This window comes from Hyperolius riggenbachi, chromosome 1 (genome assembly GCF_040937935.1).
Source record: "Hyperolius riggenbachi isolate aHypRig1 chromosome 1, aHypRig1.pri, whole genome shotgun sequence".
NCBI lineage: Eukaryota > Metazoa > Chordata > Amphibia > Anura > Hyperoliidae > Hyperolius > Hyperolius riggenbachi.
Window position 1 is genome coordinate 486,856,559 of NC_090646.1, and position 16,868 is coordinate 486,873,426.

The 16,868-nt window shown below is 42.6% G+C and overlaps 1 protein-coding gene across 3 annotated transcripts in view; it reads right to left on the reverse strand.

Moving 5' to 3' along the window:
* Positions 1-16,868, reverse strand: part of ZFHX2 (zinc finger homeobox 2) — a 149,701-nt gene that overhangs the window by 118,655 nt on the left and 14,178 nt on the right. The window contains exons 3-4 of one of the 3 annotated variants that reach the window (XM_068242198.1): positions 4,661-4,823; positions 1,611-1,740 (exon numbers count right to left, since the gene is read on the reverse strand). The gene's annotated coding sequence lies outside the window, so the exon portion shown is untranslated. Of the gene's footprint in view, positions 1-1,610; positions 1,835-4,660; positions 4,824-16,868 lie in introns of those variants that run through there. The other 2 variants (XM_068242206.1, XM_068242202.1) reach the window with 2 other exon arrangements.

Consider the following 16,868-nt stretch of genomic DNA (forward strand, 5'->3'; position numbering starts at 1 on the left):
AACATACATATGCCTCTTGTGTATTTCTACTCCCTCCCCCCCCCCCCCCCACACACACAAACATAAATAATGTACATTGAATTATTGCAACACTAAAGCATTAAAACTACATTAGTATAAAATAAAGTATGTTATAGATAAACCTTTATTTCCACGTCTAGTTCTGAATTTCAATTACTCCTGATTTTATGTATGAACCTTTCTCACCATATTTCTATATTTATATGGACCCTTACACACACACACACCCCTCTGTCTATGTTTATGTGACCTTCTCTTCATATATCCTGGCTTCTGTATACCTGAACATCCCCCAACCAACAAACAACCTTTTATTTCCATCTCTTTATCTTCTTTTGGCTGTATAGTGCATTATTCATAGCCCTGCTGCCTCTTATATATACGACTGAGGAATCGGCTCCTGCATATGTATTGTGTGTGCATTGAGCTTTCACTATATCTTCCTTTTCCCCTCAATTTGCTGTTCTCATTCTATAATTCTTATGCTAAATATAAGGTCCCCCTCTCCTCTTTGTATTGTCGTTTTCTCTATGTCCATCTATATGATGCTATTTGAATGAACCCTGTATTGGCCTCTATCCACCTGCCTAACTGCCTTTTTAGTGGTCGAAGAAAAGAAGCTTATTATCCTCCTCATATGATGAGGGCTTCGGTCAGTCAAAGGCACACAACAGCTGTGATGTCACAGTCAGTACAGAACAGGTGTGAAGGACTGTCAGGCCGCTGTTGGTCTGTATTCAAGTGTCTCTACCTCTCTGCCTCCCTCTGTCCTGGGCTTACCCACAAATATCTGTAATATTTCATGAAAAACCGAGCGGCTAGCTGCTGCGCTCTGCACAAATATCATTCAATGCGTGTCCATATATACACTGGTATACATATAAACCAGTATATATATTTAATTCTGGTTGATGTTAATAACCCCCAACCAGTGTGTGACACATACATGCATATATATATATATATAAATATATATATATATATATATATATATGTACATGCACACCACACACACACATACGGTATGCATTCTTTCACTATGTGTAATACTATATACAAGTATATGTAGCGTATATGCATGATTGCGTATTCATACACAGATATGAAAGTGAGAGTCTATAAAATACATTACAAATGTACATTGAATATTATGTCTATCATTTTACATGTCATAGCTGCGAAGACAGGTTAACAAATAAAAAGTTCAAATCCTAGAGGTTTATGTGTATATAATATGTGACAATAATGCAAATTATTATGACAGATCCAAATGAAATGTATATGAACATAGATGTAAACCTAGGCATGCAGAAATAAATGGGTGCTCCTGCGGATCTATATATGTGTGTATACACAGAAATATACGGCTATGATTGCAATCAGAAATAGAGGTACTGCTCCATGTAACTGTAAATGGGTGGAATTATATATATGTCAATTTCTATACATCCATCTAGTCCCCTCAATCAATTGCCTTCTGACCCACAAGCCACAAAATGAGAGAAAGAGGGAGAGAGATGGAGAGAGAGAGACGAAAAGAGAGAGAGGGAAAAAAAACAGGAATAGATTGTAAAATCAATGCTACTTACAGCTTAGCTGGTGCGAGAGGATAAAGCTGTGTCTGAGGGATGCTGAGGAGGCGGTCTCTCCCTCTCTCTCTCTTTCTCGCTCTCTCTCTCGGGCTTTCTTGCTCCCCCCTTTACAGAAGGAAGATGAAGACTAGGAAAAAATAAATCAATGTCTTTGTGGTGTGAGGTACTTTCTCTGTGTGGACAGGGCTTTTCCTATTGATTTACAGTCTCCGAGACACCTCTCCCTCTCCCCCTCTCTCTCCCAGATCCATTCACAGACAGCTCCTCTCTCTCTCTCTCTCTCTCTCTCCCCAGCACAATGGAATAATCAATACGCACAGACACACACACATCCACACACATACACTCACACACACACATACACTCACACAGCACAGTGCTGGGAGACTGAGCAGGTGCAAACAGAAGCAGCCTGGGAGAGACACTGCTTCCTACCTCTGGACATGAAGGGGGAGGTGACGGAGGGACAGTTTAAAGGACAGCAGAGGTGTCAAGACAGGCTCAGACACTTCCACACTCCATGTAATGCAGAGGGACTCCACAAGCCAGAAGGAAAAGAAAGGGGGAATGTCCAGCTGCTATTCCAGAAAACCACTGTACTGTAGAATGAGGCTGACACAGGAAGAGAGGGGGATATTTCCAGAATGATATAACCAATCAAGACAGGCATTCTCTCACTATGGTATGGCTTTCAACATGAACAGATAGTAATGCTGTCTTCTTAAACTATTGATTCTAAAATAATTGCAAAAACGTTCTAAAATACCTGCCACACACAGACACAATTGGTTAAGTATTAGTAGCGATTGATTTTACTACCTTATCCACTCAATCTACAGCGCACATTCAGTGCAGTAGTGTAATCTAATGCCTGGTACACACCATGAAACTACTCGTTAGATAGATGGGTGGAATCGATCATTTCCAACAGGTCTGATCTGATTTCTGATTGTTTTTCTTATTGACTCTGAACAGAAGTGATTGGAAAATTGATCAGAAAAACGATGAAATCAGATCTGACCTGTCGGAAATGATCGATTTGACCAACTGATCTGACTGGAAATTGTATGATGTGTATCAGGCATAACACTATACAGCCATTGCTTGACAGGTTTTCCTAAATGCTCTATCACCCTTCTGATTGATAAACTGGATTAGAACAACTCGAAAGTTGATCAGTTGGACATGTTGCGGCAACAGCAGCATCACCAGCAGATTTGATGAAAGGGATTGTGTCAGACAGTAAAATGTATACCTGCATGGTAAGCCCAAAATGACCAATTTCATTCAATTAGAACTACATTTTTTGGCTTTCCTGTATAGTAAAAATTGAGCTAAAATTGCAGAGAAATGATCATTTTTATCTTTCCGGTTTGCTTCTGTATGCATGCAATCCTTTTATTAGATTATCAGCTCATACTGACGGAATGTCTAAAGCCATTTCACTAAAATACTTATTGAACCAACATTTTCTGCTTAGACCATAAAGCCTAAATCAATGACATATTGAACAAATATATAAAAATCTTGAGTTTAGCTCTAGTGCTAAAGATTTCTTTTTATGCTAGCAATATAGGGCAATTGGGCTGTCACTGTACACTACCTAAGAAAAATACAAAAAGCACTGTCCTTTTACAGAAAATGATAGGATTACTATCAGGGATACCAGAAAATTAGCCTAAATTAGTCTCTGTATCAACATTGACGGAAATCTGAAGTGAGTGGAATATGGAGGCTGACATATTTAATTTTAAACAATACCAGTTGCTAGGCAAAATTACTGATATTTTACTACTTAATTTTAATAGTAAAATATTGATAATCTTTACTGATATTTTACTATGCCCTAACCTAACCCTACTTTCACACAGAACCCTCTCTCTACCAATGTATAACCCTTACACTACTGAAACCTACCCTCAACCCTCCCTCTATCAACGCCAAACCCTTAAACTCCCCCTGGTGGTGCCTAGCTCTTAAACCTCCCCTCCCTTCCGTCCCGGTGGCACTTACTATCCCCCGAACCAAAGCATACACCTTAACCACCCCCCAACACACACAGCAATTAGCGTCTCTGGGCAGAAATTTGGGCACCTGGAGTTGCCTAATAAAATAGCCAGTGTCAAGGCTTCCCACTATGTAAAATGTGGTTATTTTATTGGCCGACTCCAGGCGCCCAAATGTCTGCCCAATGCCGCTAATCGCAACTTTTATAATAGGCTCCTATGGCGGCGCCCTTCTGTCTAAGGTAGCTGCGGTGCCCTTTTTCCCAGCTTCAGTGTGATTTAGACACTACTGCAGCTAAAAAGATCAGCAGGACTGCCAGGTAACTGGTGTTATTTGAAAGGAAACACATATGATAGTCTTTATAAGCATCTCGCTTTAGGTTCACTTAAAAGCCGGCAAAAGGAAAAGTGTAAAGGGCTTCAAACTGTAAATGATGATTATAACGTGAGGCTGAGAGGAAAGTACTTCCTTCAGTACTGCTGCTCTGTATTCTGTATTTGCTAATGCAGAGATAAGGAGTATGGGAGGGCTGTCTTGTTGTGTGAAGAGACACTTCTTTCATGATGTGGTGTGTGTGTGTGCGTGCGTGTGTGCGTGTGTGTTTGTTGGTAGGACAGCGCACAAAGCTGCACTGACAAACTGAATATGGTTATAAAATAAATGTTTATATCCATGCATGTATATCAGTACAGTAGCACTTTAAAGGGAACCTAAACTGAGAAGGATATACATTTTTCCTTTTAAAATAATATCAGTTGCCTAATTTTCCTGCTGATCCTGTGTCTCTAATACACAGCCCCTCAACAAGCATGCAGATCAGGTGCTCTGACTGAAGTCAGACTGGATTAGCTGCATGCTTGTTTCAGGTGTGTGATTCAGACACTGCTGGAGCCAAAGAGATCAGCAGGACTGCCAGGCAACTGGTATTGTTTAAAAGGAAACATCCTTATCCCTCTCAGTTAAGGTTCCCTTTAAAGAAATTCATAAAATATCAATTAAACTATAAATCACCATTTGCTACTTTCTGTGTTAATACTCACTTATTGAACCCCAACAGGCTCCTGTTTCTGCTGCATTATCGAGAAGTGGATGTGCAGGTACACCTCTCATGATGTCATCTATCAGTTGCTCCAACAATACAGATACCAAAGGGCAGTTTCATGGGGGACAAGGGCAAGGTCTCGGTCACTGAAATCTTCAAGGCTGTCATAATGCCAAGCATGAAAAAGCAATTTAGCAAAGAAACATTGCAAGCAGGTAGACATGTAACATTGTTAGGGTCTGCATTCATGTTTGTTGACATTAAATCTTAAACTGACAACAGGAAAAGACAAACAGATTTTACATGGTACAATTACAATTAGACTGCAAAAACTAGTTTGCTATGGGGAGCATACGGTATACAGTACAGTGCAAACCTCCTAGAAAAAGGTGTGTCTAAACTTTTCAGGCCAAGAGCCATATTGCCATTCTTGAGAGTACTAGGGAGCAAAACTAGCGAAATTAAACATAATTTTGCTGATTGCCATTAAACTTTTGCCTCTATATAATTTTCATGGGAATAACCCATATACTGGCACAGTGGCAGCTGCGAATCAGTGGATGTTACTGCTGCTGGCCTAGTGGCAGCTGCTAATCTGTGGCTGCTACTGCTACAGTGGTGGCTACAAACAAGCAAAGGCGGTGGCAGAGTGGTGATACAAGGTTACCCCTGCATGTGGCACCTCAGCTACAGCCTGCGGTTCACATGGCAATAACAACTGTAGAGGGCACCAGACAAGGCTTGGTGGGTCGCATTTGGACATGCCTGTCCTAGAACAGTGTTTCTCAACATTTTATTGGTATGTACCCCTTTTAAAGAGACTCTGAAGTCGCCAAAAAATCAGGTTTTTACTTTAAAAACTTCTTTAACATAATTGCCCCACCTGAAACGCCACATATCCGTGCCTGAAAACTTGATTAATCACCCCAAACTCCCTGGGGCCTCTCCTTGCCCCTCTCAGACTTCTTTCACTGAAAGGGGCGGGGAGAGGCGGCGATCAGCGCAGATTGATGTGCATGGAGGCAGAGCTACAGCCCAAAGCTCTGCCTCCCCGGGCAGCAAAATCCACGACCAGGAAAGTCGTGGATTTTTGCCCCGGGAGTTTGGGGTGATTAATTAAGTTTTCAGCAGCGGGGATGCAGCATTTTAGGTGAAACAATTATGTTAAAGAGGTTTTTAAAGTAAAAACCTCATTTTTTGGAGGCTTCAGAGTCTCTTTAAAACCATGTAATTACCAAGTACCCCATACATAGTAAACATTATCACAAGTACCTCTTGATATATCCAAGAAGCCGATACCATCTGTATCAAATGATCTTTTATTGATTAAAGTGCTTGTCAGCCATCACAGCAACGTTTCAAAGCTAGTCCGCTTCTTTATCAAGCTAAGCTGCAAGTCAGAATACAATACATCTATGGAACACACTCCTTTATATAGTATCATGGTTCCGTGGTCACCCAATCAAATTATCCCAATTCAAACCATCCTATCGCAAGGCTCCATGGCCTGCGGACCTGATGGGAAACTATCTGGGTACTCACGGATTGGACATAGGTCTGGACACCACCTCTTCAGCATTTCAACCTATTGGTTAGGTCTCCTGCCGCCGTGAGCAATACTGGCTGCACATCCCCTCCGTCTCCACCCACTGTCTCACCGTCATCGGCGGACCAGATGGGGAATGCCGGGGTCACGTGTGCCTGGAGAGACGTCATCCGCCTCGCCCTGCCCACAAGTACCTCTTGACAAATATATACATAATCATAGTACATGATAATTGGTTCTAAACCATTTCCAAGCATTAATTATTGATTTTAATTAGCTAAAATATACTCTGTTATTCTGGGTTAAGTATATCAAGCCTGAGTACCCCCTGGAACCATAAGAAGTACCCCCTGAGGTACGCTTACCACACGGTGAGAACCTAGGTCCTAGAACAGGGGTCAGGAACCTTTTCGGCTGAGAGAGAGACATAAATGCCACATATTTTAAAATGTAATTCCGTGAGAGCCATACAATATGTTTCAAACTGGCACAATAGGGCTCATGTCCCTGTTGCCATGGTGATGGCTGATCCGCCAGGCAGTGTCAGACACGTCTTCAGCTTCTCTTGGGTTTCAGCAACATCAGCAATTTTCCAGAGAGCAGAAATACTGACTAACAGCTTGTACAATTAGCTAGCTTGGGGGTTGATTTGGGGGCTGATTCACTTTGTAGGACGAGATCCCCGCACTCTGGCCCAATAGGCTGCCTGTCAAGTGACAGGCAGCCTATTGGTCCAAAGTGCAGGGATCTCATCCTACAAAGTCACTGGACATGACAGGGTCCAGAGTGGGACAATTGAAGCAGCTGTTCGTTTTGGTGGGAGCGCGAGTAAGTTAGTAATGCATGCTACAGCAGTAGCGTGCCTACTTTGAAAATGTTACTTGCGCTGCCACACTAAGCTGCGCTGCTTGAGCAGTGTAAATTAGTGAATCAACCCCTAACTGTGAGCCACATGTAGCCATCAAAAGAGCCACATCTGGCTCCCGAGCCATAGGTTCCCTACCCCTGTCCTAGAAGATAAGACACCTTGGGCTTGATTTACTAAGCGGTGCTAACCTACTTAGCAGGTCTAAAGTCTTAAGGCGTGCTAACCAGGGTGCTAAGTAGGTTAGCACCAGTTTTCTCAATCAGATCGCGTGCTAAGTACCGCGCACAAAGTCCTATGCAAGCGCTAAGTCTCATAGGCTTTAGTGGGCACTTCGCGCGGAGCGCCCTGCGCAGTGCGCGCACAAAACTTTGCGCGTGGTACTTTGCGCACGATCACTACTTCTCACATTTCAACTGAGTTTAGACGTGCTAAGGGCCAGTGCTAAAGTTAGCACCGTTTTGTAAATCAAGCCCCTTGCCAGTTAGTTCAAGTCAAACAACACAGATATAAAGTGTTTTTATAGCTTATACAATGTGTTCTACTCAGGAAACATAACTCAGCTACTTAGGGTATCATTCATAAAGCATTTTTCCGCATGTGGAAATGCTGAAAACAGCTGACTTTACCGAACACTTAGCAAAATCTCCATTTATAAAGGCTCTTTCCGCATGAAAAGCTGACATTACCGAGCAGAGCGATAAATCACCGCCTTGTGCCGTGACTATCGTAAAAAATTTAACAAAATGTCAATTCATAGATATTACCACAAGCGGTATGAGGACGGGAAATACCGCTCCCTTGGATGTAGCGAGAACCATGCTGAGTTAATGGAGACACAGACCTCCTAGGCAGCTGCAGTAGAGCAGAACACGGAGAAATGTATCAACTCTGCAGCTTCCTGTGTTTCTGCAAGCCTACCGCCTGCCTAGTTCGGGAAATCTCCGCACTGCTATCGCAACTGTGCACTTTTTCATGAATGACCACACAGAAGTCTAAAATACTGGCAGCGGTGTTTTCCCGCACTGATTCTCATTACCGACAGCACTTTTATGAATGATACCTTTTGTGTCTAGATGTTATTTTCCATTTATGGACTAGAGTAGTCTTAAAGTTTTAACTCTGTAACTAGTTAGCTAACACTCATAAGACACCTCACATTTTGCTAAGTGTAATACAGTATATATAATTTTCTTCAGGTCAAACCCTTTGGGCACTATTTTTTTGCAGCAATTATCCTTTTTTCTAGTTTAGATAAAAAGCACAAATTATATTTGGCTATTTATCTAGTTTATCATCACGTTAACATCATGCTGCTGGTAGTGTACAGTGACAATAGTCACATTTTAAATAAAAGTATATTTTTCTACATTGTGTACATTTTGTCCTTGTACTGGAACAATAACAAAACATTTTTCATGATCAAAACTGGGAATAAGAGGATAATAGAGAGGTTAACTGGCTGTTTTATTATGTAAGAAATGTGGTCTGAAAAGTAGGTGTGGCTTTAGGAGGTGGCTAGACAGTAGTTTTAGTTGTAATATACTTATTTTTTAATCTCATCCCCTTATTATATAGTGCCACCACAGGTAGTGGCCTCCCATTTATAGTACTCCATATACTGATGAGTCATACCTATGATGAAACCGGTAGGGCGGTGTAACTATTGCGGAATTATTTCCGTGGTCAGCGCACAAGATGTGCGCTGACACTGCGGAAATCCTCCACAAGCGTGTAATTTAACAGAACCCAGCTATGGTGCTATGCACCTGTAGAGGGAAATTCCCACCGGCAGATGGAGCTGTGGAGTGCAGAGGAACACAGCCTCTGCCCTGCCACAGATGCCAGATGGGAATTGCACGAGTTGAAGCAATGCAGGGCAAGATAGCCCTTAAAGAGAGAGAGCGCAGAAACAGAATGTATGTGTGTCCACCAATCTAGTCGCCACCCAGCGACGGTGAACACACAACAGCGGAAACGAAGTGGGAACGCAATCTTCAAGAGTGGCGATAAATAATAGTGACACAAGACCGATTCAGACAGAGCACAAGTGTAGCAAAAAGACATAGCAAATAACAATGATCCGAACGTCAAAGAAAATAACAAGCGCTAGCTAAACGCGAACTCCGCACTCATTCGCAACAGCGAACGCGTTAAAGACACGATCACCGCGCGTTAGGCGCCCAGTGATAAGCGTGCCACCCAAACTAACCAATGTAACACAAACACGAAAATAGAGAACGCGAACGCTTGCTAAACGGTTACCTCACCGGGCCTACAGCAAGTGTTCGTACCAGACAAGACAGAGAGAAGGAGTAGCCAGCAGCAACTGCAGCTCTGGCCTACACTCCCAGACAGAGTACAGAAGGAACCACCGCCACTACCGCTAGGGCGAATGCGATCCAGACAGACAGACGGGGCTACCAGTAGCAACCGCTGCTCTGGTCAGCACCCCTAAGGCAGAATACAGAGGGAACCACCGCCACTACCGCTAGGGCGAATGCGATCCCACCAGACAGAACGATTTCCTGTCGACCGCCGCTGGTGACAAGACAATCGCAACAGATAGACAGTAGAAGGCAAACAGATAATACAACCTGACTACGCTAGAAGGAATGCCTAGTGCACTCCCAAGGAATTACTCTAAGATAATCTTAACAAACGATTAGCAAAGGCTGAGACTCCAGGTAAGTCAGCAGGAACAAACCATCATGACCAGCAAGGAATTCTGGGAAGAAATGGTTTTTATACTGCAAGCCATCAGAGGAAGCAGCTAAGCAATTTGCATGACAAGTGGATGCAAATTCCTCCCCAGAACAGCAACTCTGCAGCTTGCAGAGGGGAGACAGGTCTCTTTTCCAGGGACCTGCCACACTCAGATTTACAAAATGGTCAAACAGCTGTCTGCCTGTGCAGACAGCAGAGCCGATCATTACAGGCGGAGCCCTGGATACCACACTGAGCCGGAGAACGGGGTGGACACACGAGACGCAGTTAATCTACCGGTGAAGAGATGAGATGTCTGATTGAGAAAGCCCTGGTGGCAGATGCTGAGCATTCATTGAAAGAAGTTGACGGTGAGCAGGGACATAGAGGGGGGAAGCCTGAGCATGCAGAATTACCCCTATGTATGCACGCCTGAGTCACTGGTGAAGGAGCATGCTGATCACTTAGAGGGTGTAAGATATGTTTTAAACAGGCTATACTATGTACAGTTTTGTATCCATTACTTGTTACTCCAAAATTGCTCTGGAGTTTGTTTGAAGGAGAAAAACGGAGAGTGAGCACGACTGTATATAACTGTGCACTCCCTATACTGTGTCCCCTATTTTGTGGTGCCTTATAGTGGCCCTTACCGTATGTTGTGCCCCAATTAAAATTGCCCCATGCTGTGTGACCCTTAAAGTGCTCCCTATGCTCAGTGGTGTAGCTAGGGACCCCTTTGTGAGTTCTACATTGCGCCCCCTTATGCGCTCTATACATATAAATGTATATAGAGCGCCCAAACCTGCCAAGGACAGCCAGAGTGTCAAAGAGATGTAAGGGGAGGGGAACAGTTTGTTAATGATTATCACTATTGTAAGCACATGCTGAAGTAATCATTACCAGTATGGCACTAATGAAGAGCTAATACAGCAGTTGAAAGAAACTCTGCCCCAGGGTTCATTTGCATCCCCAATTGCTAAACCACTGCCTATGTTATGTGCCCTTATCCTTCTCCCCAATATTGCTTTCCCTGGTGGCTTAATGGTGCTCCCTTCATCTTACAGCTTTCCCAGTTGGTTTAGTGGAAGTTACCTCTCCCCATTGCAGCGGCAGTATTGGTGCCCCATGTCTAAGCTCTAGCCAGTCTCCTTATGTAATGCAGGTGGATGAGTCTGACTGTGATATGGGACATGTCTGGTGGAATGGGGTATAAGTGAGATGATACTTACCCAGCATTGTCTCTATCTGTTGCCAATCATCACTATGGGGGAAAAGGAGAGGGGGAAGTAGGGGAGATTACTGATACCCGGGGATAATGAGCACAGGCACTTGGTAGCATCCATGCTGTGATCATTAACAGCTACAGGCTTATATTTATATCCTATGGCAAAAACCAGGGGCAGAGAGGATGTAAATTCACCAAGCAGTTACATAGTTATACCCCAAAAGTGGATAATAAAACAAGACTATATATACTTTGTAAAGTGCTATTTAAATACAAAATAATATTAAAGCGGAATGAAACCCAGCATTTCTTCTTTGCCCAAAAAAATATTTGCAGCATATTATATACAACCAGCATTTTTTTTTTACTAGAACAGCATTCAATGGGTTACACACAGGACTCCAAAGTTCAGTGCAGAGAAATCTGGATGCATCAGAAGTGTAGATAATGTTATCTTGTCTTTACTTAATTGTATCAAGTAAGGAATGTGACACATTCTCAGACTGTGCAGAAGCTGCTGGACACAGACAGACACTCGAAGCATTTCTGCCTTCAATACATAATGAATAAAACCAGTTATGTATAAAATGCAAAGTCAGCTCTCAAAGCAAAAAACTGTACTTTTGGGAACTTGTAATTTCTAAATGAATAATATTACTTATGCACAAATGCAAATATGATAACCGTATGGCATATAAAAAGTAGGAAAACATGTTTTTATTGAATACTATGTCAGGGTTTTATACTGCTTTAATAAAATTAATTTGGAACACCTATCCAGGATGTCTAGATACAGAGAGCTCTGTCTACTGCAGCCTTGTGTCCCTCCAATCTGAGTTGACATTTATGATTTTTGAACCGATGAAGCATCATCATATTCTAGGAGGTAGCCAGGAGGCAAGACATCTGCTGGTCAGGAAGGGCTCCCAACATTACAGCCAGACTACCATTGCCACACCCACTGTCATTAGCAGTCCCACCTCCTATTTATCTCTTAAGCCCCATCTACACTATGGGACATTGCAGTGATCCGGCGGCTCGATTAGCCGCCGGATCGCCTCTTCCGTGTGCCCGCCGCGTCCCCGCTCGCCGCGCGTGCGCCACATTCGATTCCCCGCTAGTGCCCGCTTATCTTCCGCTCGATTCCCTGCCATTGTCCCCTCGCGGGGAGCGAGCAGGGAATCGGCGGTGCGGAGATCCGTCCTGGCGGATCTTATCGCATCAGCGGCTCGATTGATAAGGAGCATCGCGGCCGCATCTACTCGTGTAGATGCAGCTTTAGCTTCATTAGTAAACAGTAAATTATATCCCAGTTGTGTGGATTAGAGGGGCACTAGCTCACAGACCTCATTTTTTTAAGTGATTTAAGGACAATTGCAAAAGCCTCAATTTGCACTTGCGCCGTTTGCACTGTAGCTGCAGGGAACAGAGTGAGAATTACACAAGCCGATGTTTGCGTTTAGGGAAAAAACAATGTGCGCTAGTGGAAAATGAGCAACACGATTTACATGTAAATCAGGGGGCTCTTGCGATTGGCAAAACGTCTGTGATTTGCTTTTTCATGTGGATCGCAGCTAGAGGAAAAGGGCCCTAAGCAGCAAACAGAAAACTGTACTTATGTGCTTCAGTACTGTCATGCCATAGAGTAAACCTGAAGTCTTAAGCCCCATCTACACCATACAATTTTTTATCCGATTCGATTCATTGATTCGATTCAATCCGACCTGTCCGATCGGGATTCGATTCAATTAAATTTGCCATTGTTTTGCAATAGCAAATTGAATCCAATCGAATCCCAATCGGACATGTCGGACTGAATTGAATTGAATCAATGAATTGAATCAAATTGGACAAAACAATTATATGGTGTAGATGGGGCTTTAACCCCCTTGGCGTTCTGATTCTTTCCGTATTTTAGGGTCTAAAAGCGGTGCAATTTTTTTGCACCCTTTCAGACCCTAAAACCTGGAAAAAATCATGCTGCCAGGAGATCTGCAGCAGCCCAGATATCACTCACCTCTCTGGGCTTCAGCGCTGCAGTCATGCCTCCATCCTCCGGGTGGCGCTGCAACTCTAAAGTGAAATTGTCGTCATGCCGACAGCCAGCGATCTCACCAGCAGGAAGCAGAGCCCTGGAGGAGAGGAAGAAGGAATGCCAGCCGACATCGGGATCCCCGGGAGGTATGTAGAAACGCTCCCGCTGCGTGCATTGCTCTGCATACAGCCTCCGGCAGCTACCCTGAGCAGAGGTCGGGATCACCGCTCTTAGCTGCGGTTTTCTGCCTCGACCCTAGCTCGGGATAACCGCCAAGGAGGTTAAGGTGCCACACACGATACAATAAAATGATCCGATTTCATGGCAATTCTAAAAATATGATTGGATCTCCTGAAAAAAATCAAAAGCTTTTTTTTCATTCAACTGAAAAATCAGATCGGATTTCCCATTTTTTTCGATTTTTATCGATTCGGAATGCTGGAAATTTTTCTTCAATTTTTCTAACGATTGTATGGTGTGTGTTACATTGTCAATTTATTAATATACACACCCTAGCAATTTTCTCAGAGTTTCCAATCATTTGTTTCATAATTGGGGAAAATTTTACATATGTGTGTGGTACATTGGTCATATTTTTGAAATGTTGCAATCAGTCAGAAAAATTGATTGCAATTCTTACACTGAACAGATATTTAAAAAAATTGTATGGTGTGTGTGGCCACCTTTAAAAAGTGGTGTGACCAGTGGTTGAGGTAGCTTGTACCTTACACTTGGTGCTGCTGTCATTTACCTTACCTACTCAATACTCCCAACCAACATATGCAAATCATAAAGCTTTTCAGAACATGTGTATTTGCATGGCCCCTGTATGACCACACTAGCTTCTTTATAGGACAGGTGAACTAATAAATATACTCATCAGCCCTAATCCCAAAACATGCTAATGATATGAATTATTGGATATGAATGATATGGATTATTGGATAATTTGTTCTGTGCTGAGCATTGCAGAAAATTTGACATCTATATATACGTAGTCTCTGGTTAACAAACGAGACAGGGGCTGATTGCCTATTGTTAAAATCAAACTTTTTTTTATGGGACTACTGTACTTGCCCAGCTTCACTGCCTTTCTTACTACTACTACTCCCCCCCCTGTGCGACAGCTATACTTATAGATCTGTTATCTGTTGAATCCTTCCTTTCCTGTGAATGACTCTTCTGCCTCCTGGGTACAGACAGGTATAGAAGGGACCATAAGCAGAAGCCAATTAAGGAGTAGGTGGTTTACCGCTACTCAGAAATGTCTGGCTATTTCCTTCACCTACGTATGAAGCTGATCAGTAGGAGTGATGAAACCTCTAGAACACAAAAGTGTCCAGCAGAAGCTACTTATTTCTTTGGAAAGTAGTAATTGAAGTGAACCTCCAGACTAAAAATCTACTCAACAGCACTGAAAAGGCTTGATGTTTCTTTAACAGATTCACAGCATCAGAACTTTGTTTTTCTTACTCAAGCCTCATTTTTAGCTGCACAGAAGAAAACTGCCCAGGCATTTTCAGCCTGATGCTGTGCAAAGCATGATGGGATTTCTGATGTTGTTGCTCTGCTGTTTTGGTGCATTTTTTTTTCTAATTTTGAATTTGAGATTTGAAGCCTAGCGCACGCAGCTGGGAGGGGTGATCTGGACACAAGACAGTTGGAACTGTGTCTCATGCTCCCTGTCACCTCCTTTCAACCAAAAATATGGCTACCCCCATGAAATCACAAACATTTGCCTGTTCTTTTAAAACAGGGTGGGTAAGAGCTTATATTACCTATCTGTTTTAATTAACATAACTAATGTAACTTAATGACAGTATGTTTGTTTAGGCTGAAGTTCCCCTTTAAGCTGATCCACGTAAGGGGCTGACTGTTTAATTGTGCTGAGGATTGGACGTTATCTGGCGATTGCTTAGATGAGTATTCGTTTGGCCTCTCTAGCTTATGGCCCGAGACTCAATCATGAGTTGATATACAGTTTTCTGATGCAGTGAAAGCCCCGTGGTCATAAAACTGTCTTTTAGAAATATAGTATTCTCATTGCGATACTGATGTCATGATGTAATTACTAATGCAATGGCAAAAGGATCTATGATTAGGGAACCTCCGCAAAACTGAAAGTATAATTATCTTGTTTAGATAAGGGATGAGCTGGAAGCTGACAAGTGATCTTTGAATGTTCAATCAATGTTCAGTTATCTTCCAGCCACCATTTTTTGCAGATTTAAATCCTGTACACATGCTAGATAAAACGTGTCTCAGATGGCCAATTACGACCACCTCTGCCAATAATCCATTGTGTATATAGCAGGTCCTGACATCCAATGGCAGCCCAGCCAACAATCTGCTTGGTGGATCAATTCAGCTGAGTGACAGCCATTCACCCTTCCCGCCATATGATGTCACGACTGCACCACTACATGTCTGTACAGTCTCGGACCAGCGACGTCACCCGAGGGATTGGGTAGCTATCCTTGTTGGGCAACATCCATCGAGCGTGCGTACAGGCCTTTAGAAAAGTCGTGGGCATATCCTTGGAGATTAATCAAGAACATTGTCTTTGCTGTTGTCTACTGGAACACAATTTGTAGAAAGTGAGTTCCGCACAATGTCGGTAGAGTCAAACCGGCTTTATTGAATCAACACATAAAGGCTAAAATCCATCACCACATGCTAACTGGAACACAATACACATCTTCCAATAAGTACTGTTTCCCCTTAAAAAAAGACAGGGGCCCAAACACAATTGACTTTTACTGTTGAATTTTCTCCTAGGTGATATTTCAACAACTTGTTAATTAAATACCTTTTAAACCATCAGCAAGCAAAATGAAATTTTATAGTTCTTTTTCACCTATTTTTTTGTACTTTTTCTGTTGCAAAGTGCTTAAAAATTATTTGAAAATGAAGATGAAAAATTATGTCCAAGGCATTGGCGTAGCTAAGGAGCTATGGGCCTCGGTGCAAGTTTTGCATTGGGGCCCCCCAAGCATGCTATACATAACAATTGATACGGACAACCACAGTGTTAGAGGTGCAAGAAGAGGATGGGGAACAGTTTGTTAATGATTACTACTATTCAAAGCATCTATAGAAGTGAATATTATCAGCACAGGACCAATAGAGAGCTAATACTGTGGTTGAGGATGGGCCCCACGGGCCCCTCTAGCCCAAGGGCCCCGATGTGGTCGCTACCTCTGCACCCCCTATTGCTACGCCACTGGTCCAAGGAGAAAACTCAGAAGAAAATGTAAATTGCATATGGGCCAGAGTCCTATACTAAAAAAACAATATTTAGTCATAGGCATGTCATCACATTCTGGAACATGATAATAACTTTCCAAACCCCAAATACCACCATACATTTCTCGAAAATACCTTTTACAACAATCTACATTTACATAGAGACCAGTACTTTCCAGACATTATTGTTTTGGGTCTCATGGGGTCTTTCGAAATTGATTCTTTGGGGGGGGGGGGGGGGGGGGAGGGGGAGTCTGCTTTCCCTGGTAAAAGGTCTATTTGTCCTGCTGCATTTTATTGCCAGCTGATTTTACAGGTATGCTGTAGCTGCCTAGATGCTATTCAAATTGACTTTCTTTATGAACTGTAATTGGGGCTTATTTTTGAATTACCGTAGGGCTTATATTTAGAGCATCCTCAAAAATCCTAAAAAATCATGCTAGGGCTTTTTTCCAGGGAAATAGGGTATTAACGTTCATAAGTGACATCTTCCAGTATGCTGTCTTATTCATTGAAGCCAATACAGACAACTGAAAGAACTTGGTTTCTGTTACATAGATCTGCAAGTGACATATATGGAGAA